Consider the following 7,373-nt stretch of genomic DNA (forward strand, 5'->3'; position numbering starts at 1 on the left):
AATATTCCGACGATAAATCTTCCGCAACGGTTGTATTTTCCCACGAATAGGAAGTCGCCACGTGTCCAAAGCAAGTCGAATGAACTTCTCTGCCAGGTCGAGATCGGACCAGACAGAGAGGGGGCCAATGTTTGGGGAAAGGAATACCCTGGACACGTGGAGGACCCCTATTGGCGCTCCAAAATGGCTCATGAGTCATGCCCAGCTCGGATAGCCGAGATGGCCGCCACCAACGCCGACAAATGCCAAGTATGAGGACCGAGGTGAACTTGGCCCAGGTCTGACCTACCGGGGAGCTCGATAGGGGCCGAGATGAGCAACTGTCTGCGGCGAGATTACCAGGTGTAATCGACGGTCCCGAGATTACCGGGTGTAACCGACGGTCCCGAGATTACCTAATGTAACCGTCGCTAGATTAGCGGGACCACCACCCATAAGTAGAGGACCTCACTCCCCAATCAGGTACGATGATTTTCTGGCTTCGAACTAAACTTGGAATCCGACCTATACTGACTTGATCGTCGGAGTGCTCACCTTTTTGTGCAGGTCCGCCCAAGTGTTCAGGTCAGTCCGGAGGCCGAGTTCGAGCTACAATCAGGAACACACTGTTGTGCATATCTTTGCATAAACCCCATTTCGAGGGAGATTTATGTGTTGAACTATTGAACAACCAACACTATAGCTGTTTTCTTCTTGCTATTTAATAGAGTCGTATGTATTTTTCTTCAATCTTACTGAACATTATTGGCTGCCTTGTTTAGTATGCTAGCTTTTGTATGATCTGGAAGGGCTTATGGTTAGTTGACTTGCTCTATTTGTGATTAGCTGCTTTTCTTTAGCCGGTTCATGGATACTGAGGAATGAGGTCCGCTAATCATGCTTAAAACTTATGTTTATTGCTTGGGTATCTAACAATGGGAGTTGTGGGTATCCATTTTTGGGTGTCTTAGAAGGAAACCATGTCATTGAGCAATAGTGAGTGATTGCATGCTAGAGTAAAGGTTGGGATTTAGTGAAAGCATAATAAATCTTCCTCGCTTTTTCCATTTCTGTTTACCCCTTTTTTCCGCTGTTCTGTGCTAGAGTCTTTTCTTGTTTCCAACATTTAGAAGTTTGTTTGTTGTTATAGTCATTTAATGTTTGTTAATGCTATTTCAATTACTGTTTTCGTATCTACATTATTATTTTATTAATTTCTTGCACCATTGGTATTCTCGAGCATAACTTAAAATATCACTCTAAGTCCGTATGGATTTGACCTCGTTCGTACTACAATCGACGGATATAGTGTACACTTGCACTTGTATCCATCACGGTTGTGAGGATGCAACAATGAACAAATTATTTATTCAATAAAGAGTGATTTTATTATTTATTTGCATTACTCGTATCCCAATAAACTAAGATCCAAGGTTATTTAATGTAACTGGAATAGTATATAACTGATATACGGTATATATTTAATATACAATGTATATATTTGATACATGTTTATGCAAAGATGTGCACAACAGTGTGTTCCTGATTGTAGCTCGAACTCGGCCTCCGGACCGACCTCAACACTTGGGGGGACCTGCACAAAAAGGTGAGCACTCCGACGATCAAGTCAGTATAGGTCGGATTCCAAGTTTAGTTCGAAGCCAGAAAATCATCGTACCTAATCGGGGAGTGAGGTCCTCTACTTATGGGTGGTGGTCCTGCTAATCTAGCGACGGTTACATTCGGTAATCTCGGGACCGTCGGTTACACCCGGTAATCTCGGGACCGACGGTTACGCCCGATAATCACGCCGCAGACAGTTGCTCATCTCGGCCCCTACCGAGCTCCCCGGTAGGTCAGACCTGGGCCAAGTTCACCTCGGCCCTCATACTTGGCATTTGTCGGCGTTGGTGGCGGCCATCTCGGCTATCCGAGCTGGGCATGACTCATGAGCCATTTTGGAGCACCAATAGGGGTCCTCCACGTGTCCAGGGTATTCCTTTCCCCAAACAATACACAGTATATATTTGATATATAGTATATAATAAATATACAGTATATATTCGATATACAAGTGGATAATGTTTTAGTAATAACCTAAATGGCTTATAGTACATGGATAAGGTTGGATACCTATCCTGGTAACACTCTGACGCGGGCTTCAAGTTCCTCATGAAGGGCATTGCTTCCGACATGCCCGACCTTCAGATCAATCTCAGCGGTCTGAAAAGGAGGTATGCCGAGAAGTGGGCGTCTGGTCCTGGCGGCACCCCTGGCCCCCAAGCGTTGGTGGAACAGTATGTCAGAGATCTGGACTCTGACTACTCCGATCCCGAAGAGGACCAGGTCGGCCTCACTCAAGAGGGCGCTCCTCAAGCGGGCTCTTAGGCGACCATCCTTCACGAGGCTTTTCGCTGTTCTTCCTCCCTCTTCTTTGGTTTTGTAAGTGTCTGGGCAGAGCTGCAAGGTCTATAAGCCTTGGCTCTGCTCTTCATTCAATAAAGAGACTCCCATTTGCTTCTACTTTGTTGTTGGCAACTGATTACGCTTGTTTACATGCGTAAAAAGAAGGTTTTAGATGCTGTTTTTACTATGTTTCAGCTTTGTTTCGGATTTTTCTCGATCGTTTGAGTTCCAATTCATGCAAAATTCATATACTATGGTTTGTGGATGGCTTATATTGTATTTATGACATTTTAGGACCATTTGGGAGTGCAAATTAATCAAAAGAAGCAAAAAGACGAAAAAGTATCATGGGAGGCGCCAGGCGCCTGGGAAGCCTGCAGAAAAACTGGTTTTCTTCCAACTTTGCCCTTAATGAAACGCGTCTTCCAATGCGTTTTGGTAGTTCCAACCGATGCATACGTGTAGAAGAAGTGTTCCACTATCAGTTTGAGCACGATTTGGTCAGTCAAAAGAGTTGGAAATGGGTGATTCACCATCGTTTTAGGACCTACCTAACCAATTCTGCACAGCTATAAATTCCAGCAACTTCTCCACCAAATTCATCAAGCCTTGCTTCCTTCTCTTGATCATTTTTAGTGTTTCTTTGTTGCTTTCTAAGTACTTTTGAGTTGCTTTCATTAGTTGCTTTTGGTTTTTAATTCCCGAGTACTTTACATTCTTTTATTGAGCTTTGTTTTGTTTCCATTTGTACTTAGTTATTTTCTACTTATTCAAATATATAAAAATCTAGCACTTTGCTTATTCTCTCTTTGCCTTTACTTTATTTTTAGTTAAGAGAGTTGTGTTTTTGGAGGAAAGAGCACGTGACACTCCCCCTTGCTTGAAAGAGAAGGGCGAAGCTCTCAATCCCGATAAAAACTCTCCGTTAGTTAACTTTTGTTTTTCACACATGCATTCCACATTCAACCATTTTAATTGCTGTATTTTCTTCAATATGTCTTTCTAAATTCCCGTCTCTAGCCTGGTTATGGATAGTTAGCCTTTTATGTCTAAAAAGGGTTGCTAAGAAGTAGTGTTTTTACTTTCCATTCATTGCTCAACATGTTTTCCCAAAAAGTTAGGATTTAGAGAAGGCCACTGTAAGTCTTAACAAGTCAATACTGAAAAGGTTGCTTATTTGCATTGTTGAGTGGTTAAACCGAGGAGAGGAGCGCCTTAGACATAAGGGTTCCGCTTAAGTAGCCTAGACATAGGACCTTAACCCGAGGTTGCGACTATTTCCATCCTAAAACTAAGATATATCTCATAATAGACATATTAGGGAATGTCTTAGGACTTTGAACTTGCTTAGACATAAGTAAAGTGAGAAGCGTAGTCGTTAGTTTCTAAAGTAAAATGCATATTATCCTTAGCATGTCCTTGATTCTTTGTTGGCTAACTTGAAGTAAATCGGGCTAGGTTTTATTATTATAAGTCCAAATCCCAAATCCAAAACCATTATTTGTGACCACTTCCCATTTTACAAAAATCACTCATTTCAACATTCACTATTCTTTAAAACTTCAGAGTTTGGAAATTATTTAGAAGTCCTTGAGGATCGGTACTTGGATACTCCATCCATTTTATATTACTCTGACAGGTGTGCGCTTGCATCTATATAATTGTTACCACGCTTAGTGCGTGCGTTCAGCATAAACACCCAGTCAAGTTTTTGGCGCCGTTGCCGGGGACTTTAGTTTTAAAATTATTTTCAAATTCTTTTAGTTTTTATTTTTGAGAATTGTTGTTGGGTGTAATCTCCATCCACCGTTTTTGTTCTATATTTTTGGTCGTTTATCTCACAAGGGTACGTTAAAGTGCATGAGCACAAGATCTTTTCTTCTACCCCTTGACCCTGAGATTGAGCGGACCCTTCGAAAAACTCGAAAGGAGCAAAGACTTCGAAAACAACTAGAAAAGCAAAAAGAGAGAGAAGGTGAAATCAGTCCTGAAAGTGAGGTAGAGAGTACGAGCACATCAATGGCAGATATTCCACCTCGTGATCCGGTTGATCCACCTGCTATTAACGGTAATATGAGGGATCATGCGAGAAATGATGAATTCAACCATATCCAGATGGCGGACAACAGAGACGTGGCAATGCGAGAATATGCCGCCACGGCTTTTCAGAACTTTGATTCAGGGATAGTCAACCCTATTCCAGCCCACGCAAACTTTGAGCTTAAACCAATGATGTTCCAAATGTTGCAGACAATTGGACATTTTGGAAGGCAGGAACATGAGGATCCACATGATCATCTGAAATCATTTATTCAAATTGCAAATGCATTTCGATTACCTGGTATAACAGACGATGCTCTGAGACTAACACTTTTTCCATTTTCTTTGAAGGACCAAGCTAGAGCATGGCTCAATGCATTTCCACCGGGATCCATCACCACATGGGGGTCGTTAGTGGAGAAGTTCTTAACAAAATTCTTCCCACCTACTCGCCACGCTGATATCAGAGAGGAGATCATCTCCTTTAGACAGTATGATCGTGAACCTGTTCACGAGGCGTGGGAGAGATTTAAAGAACTAATCAGGAAATGTCCGAACCATGGCTTGCCGGCATGCATCCAGATAGAACATTTCTTTAGAGGTTTAGATCATCCTACTAAGATGATGCTAAACAATGCTGCCAACGGAGCCTTTACAAAGAAGACATTCAACGAGATAGTTGACATCCTAAATGACTTAGCTTCACACAACGAACTATGGTGTTCACAAAGATCTAGGGCAGCACCAAAGAAGCAAGATCCAGCTGGAGTTTTGGCTCTGGACATTGCGACCTCGATGCAAAAAGAGATGGTTACAATGAACCAGAGGCTAAAAGAGATGGCATTGGGAATAAAAAATCCATTAGCCACGCCGATACAACCTGTGCAGTCGGATTATTGCACTCCTGCCCCTGTTTGCCAAGTCAACGATCTCATTTGTTCATTTTGTAGTGAAAACCATATCTATGATAATTGTCCACATAACCCTGCTTCCGTTTTTTATGTAGGACATGGGAACAATAGGAACTTTAACCCATATTCGAACACCTACAACCCAGGTTGGAGGCACCACCCTAATTTCTCATGGGGAGGTCAAGGAGGTTCGAGCGGTTTTAATCAAGGGCAGAGCCAACAGAACAAGCAGCCCTATGTTCCACCTACACAGCAATACATCCCACCACCGCAACAGCAGTACAATCAGAGAACACAGACTCCACCAGTTCAAAATAACAACTCAAATCTTGAGAATATGATGAAAGAGTACATGGCCCGAACCGACGCAGTGATACAATCCCAAGCGGCATCAATGAGGAATTTTGAGACCCAATTGGGACAACTTGCCAATGAATTGAAGAATAGACCACAAGGTTCTTTTCCAGGCCATACTGAATTACCAAAACGAGAAGGGAAAGAACAGTGCAAAGCTGTCACCCTCAGGAGTGGACTGGCATATGATGGACCAACAATGCCAACAACAGATGTACAGATTCCGTCCACTGAACCAATTGTAAAGATACCAGAAAATTCAACAACACCAGAAAAAGAAAATATTAGAAAAGGTAATGAGGACACCCCGAGTGTTCCTCCACAGGTACAACCTTCTTTTACCCCTACTCCCCCGTTTCCACAAAGATTAGTAAAGAAAAATAATGATTCCCAGTTTAGAAAATTTTTAGATATTTTAAAACAACTGCATATAAATATACCATTAGTAGATGCTCTAGAACAGATGCCAAATTATGCTAAGTTTTTGAAAGATATAGTTTCTAGGAAGAAAAAAATAGGAGAGCATGAACTGGTAGCTATGACAAAATGTAGTAGTGAAGCTGTAGGCAGCCCGCTACCCATGAAATGTAATGATCCTGGCAGTTTTACCATTCCATGTTCCATAGGAGGAAAAAACTTAGGTAGGGCATTATGTGATCTAGGCGCTAGCATTAATCTTATGCCATTATCGGTTTTCAAATCTTTAGGCATAGGAGAAGCTAGACGTACTACGGTTACCCTCCAACTAGCAGATAGATCTATCATAAGACCTGAGGGAAAGATAGAAGATGTTTTAGTCCAGGTGGACAAATTCATTTTCCCTGCGGACTTTATCATTCTAGATTGCGAGGCAGACTTAGACGTTCCCATTATTTTGGGAAGACCATTTCTAGCCACTGGGGATACAGTTTTTAATGTGAGGAAGGGAGAAATTACAATGAGGGTAAATAATGATGAAGTTAAATTTAACGTTCTAGACGCCATGAAATTACCAGGAGACTTTGAAGAGTGCTCTGCTATAAATAGCTTGAATCCTATTATGTTTGATGAGTTTTATGACTCGTTAGTTACAGAGATTGAAGAAGAGCTTGATAAGATAGCAGAAGGACCAGAAGATGTGGCTAATCCTATTGAAAAAATACAAAAAGAAGAATGCAAGTCGTTACTTCCGTCCATAGTGGAACCACCCACGTTGGAGCAGAAGCCATTGCCGTCGCATTTGAAATATGCGTATCTAGGGGATAACGACACTTTACCAGTTATTATAGCTTTCAATTTATCACCTACTAATGAATATTCTTTATTGCAGATTTTGGAGAAGCACAAAAAGGCCATTGGATGGACGATAGCAGATATCCGAGGGATAAGCCCGGCCTTTTGCATGCACAAAATTCTATTGGAAGAAGATGCTAAGAACTCTATTGAGAGTCAAAGGCGGTTGAACCCGAAGATGAAAGAGGTTGTAAGGAAAGAAATTCTTAAATAGCTTGACGCCGGTGTTATATACCCAATATCCGACAGCAGCTGGGTAAGCCCAGTACAGTGTGTACCAAAGAAAGAGGGTATTACCGTGGTGGCCAACGAGGAGAATGAGCTCATCTCAACCCGAACTGTGAGCGGGTGGAGAGTTTGCATTGATTATCGCAAACTCAACAAGGTAACAAAGAAAGACCATTTTCCTCT

The 7,373-nt window shown here is 41.9% G+C and overlaps 1 non-coding gene across 1 annotated transcript; it reads right to left on the reverse strand.

Moving 5' to 3' along the window:
* Positions 1 to 4,884: 4,884 nt before the first annotated feature.
* Positions 4,885 to 4,991, reverse strand: LOC148209114 (small nucleolar RNA R71). The gene has a single exon (XR_015787546.1). It is a non-coding gene; the product is annotated as a small nucleolar RNA R71 (small nucleolar RNA).
* Positions 4,992 to 7,373: the final 2,382 nt, after the last annotated feature.

Source organism: Momordica charantia (assembly GCF_013281855.1).
Source record: "Momordica charantia cultivar OHB3-1 chromosome 9 unlocalized genomic scaffold, Mcharantia_2.0 BLBB01000009.1, whole genome shotgun sequence".
In the NCBI taxonomy this organism is placed as follows: Eukaryota; Viridiplantae; Streptophyta; class Magnoliopsida; order Cucurbitales; family Cucurbitaceae; genus Momordica; species Momordica charantia.